Below are 1,173 nucleotides of genomic sequence, written 5' to 3'. Positions count from 1 at the left end.
TCTCCGAGATACAGGCATCTTCCTTGACTTGATGCACCTGAAGAAACCTGGGGCTTTGACATATCCTTGTTCTAGAGAGATATCATCAGCAGAGCAGAGGATGAGGACCTCAGGGTTCACTTTGAGGAATCCAGCAAGCTAGAAGACCTGTTGCGGAAGGTTCGTGCCGAGGAGACCAGGAAGCGAGCACTCAGTAGGTTAAAGCTGAAGCTCAACAAAGATAGAGTGATCTCTGTGGGCATTTATAATCTGGTCCAGAAGGCTCTCAACCCTCCTCCAATAAAGTTCTATTGGGAAACAAATGAACCAGTGAAAACCAAGACTCAGACCTTTAATAGGAGTATAGGTGGTTTGCTTCTGCCTAGCGATACCAAGAGGTCTCAGATCTACGGGAGTCGTCAGATTATACTGGAGAAAGAGGAAACAGAAGAGCTAAAATGGTTTGATGATCCAGGTTTGACACTCATGGGTTTCAAGCCATTGGTACTGCTGAAGAAACACCATTACCTGAGACCCTCCCTGTTCGTGTACCCAGAGGGGTCGCTGGTGATTGGGAGCTCAACCCTGTTCAGTGCTCTGCTCATCAAGTGTCTGGAGAAGGAGGTTGCAGCATTGTGCAGATACACACCCCACAGGAACATCCCCCCTTATTTTGTGGCTTAGGTACCACAGGAAGAAGAGTTGGATGACCAGAAGATTCAGGTGACTCCTCCAGGCTTCCAGCTGGCCTTTTTACCCTTTGCTGATGATAAAAGGAAGATGCCCTTTACTGAAAAAATCATGGCAACTACAGAGCAGGTAGACAAGATGAAGGCTATCATTGAGAAGCTTCGCTTCACATACAGAAGTGACAGCTTTGAGAACCCCGTGCTGCAACCACACTTCAGGAACCTGGAGGCCTTGGCCTTGGATTTGATGGAGCTGGAAAAAGCAGTGGACCTGACATTGCCCAAGGTTGAAGCAATGAATAAAAGACTGGGCTCCTTGGTGGATGAGTTTAAGGAGCTTGTTTACCCACCAGATTACAATCCTGAAGGGAAAGTTACTAAGAGAAAACACGATAATGAAGGTTCTGGAAGCAAAAGGCCCAAGGTGGAGTATTCAGAAGAGGAACTGAAGACCCACATCAGCAAGGGCACGCTGGGCAAGTTCATTGTGCCCATGCTGAAAGAG

General features: G+C 47.5%; 1 pseudogene across 1 annotated transcript; it reads left to right on the top strand.

Moving 5' to 3' along the window:
• The first annotated feature begins 4 nt into the window (after positions 1 to 4).
• LOC108525530 (X-ray repair cross-complementing protein 6 pseudogene) lies at positions 5 to 1,170 on the top strand (annotated as a pseudogene). The gene has a single exon (XR_001884291.1). The product of XR_001884291.1 is annotated as an X-ray repair cross-complementing protein 6 pseudogene (transcript).
• Positions 1,171 to 1,173: the final 3 nt, after the last annotated feature.

This window comes from Rhinopithecus bieti, unplaced genomic scaffold (assembly GCF_001698545.2).
Source record: "Rhinopithecus bieti isolate Rb0 unplaced genomic scaffold, ASM169854v2 scaffold_66505, whole genome shotgun sequence".
NCBI lineage: Eukaryota > Metazoa > Chordata > Mammalia > Primates > Cercopithecidae > Rhinopithecus > Rhinopithecus bieti.
This window is presented reverse-complemented; position numbering and strand designations above follow the sequence as displayed.